Genomic DNA, 386 nt, shown 5'->3' with positions numbered 1-386 from the left:
GGGCCGCCTGTCGCAACCAACATGTCCTGCTGTTGCAGACCGCTACGTCCGGGGAGCTAAAGAGCGTGCCCTACTTCGTGGACAACGCAATCCTGGAAGCCGAAGACGTCTATGCCAATACCAGCGACTACAAAACACGCTAAGTAGACTGTTACCCGCTAACTCGGACTCGTCATTATCCGATAGTCACGACGAGTCTGTTTCGCGCGAGTCGGGGTCTCAGATCTCGCGATGGCCACGTATTTCGTTGCCGAGATTTACCGATAAACTCGCGGAATGGGAAAGTTTTAGAAATATGTTCGAGTCTCTCGTGGCTTGTAACGTTTCGCTTTCCAAAGTGCAGAAGTTTCACTACTTAAAAACAAGCGTTACCGGTGAAGCCGCGG

At 51.8% G+C, this 386-nt stretch overlaps 1 protein-coding gene across 1 annotated transcript in view; it reads left to right on the top strand.

Annotated features, from left to right (window-relative positions):
• LOC108769111 (uncharacterized) overlaps window positions 1-386 on the top strand; it is an 8,770-nt gene that overhangs the window by 6,535 nt on the left and 1,849 nt on the right. The window lies entirely within an intron of this gene.

The sequence above is a fragment of the Trachymyrmex cornetzi genome, unplaced genomic scaffold, assembly GCF_001594075.2.
Source record: "Trachymyrmex cornetzi isolate Tcor2-1 unplaced genomic scaffold, Tcor1.1 scaffold853, whole genome shotgun sequence".
Lineage (NCBI taxonomy): Eukaryota > Metazoa > Arthropoda > Insecta > Hymenoptera > Formicidae > Trachymyrmex > Trachymyrmex cornetzi.
The sequence above is the reverse complement of the archived record's forward strand: the minus strand, read 5'-3'. Positions and strand labels throughout refer to the sequence as shown.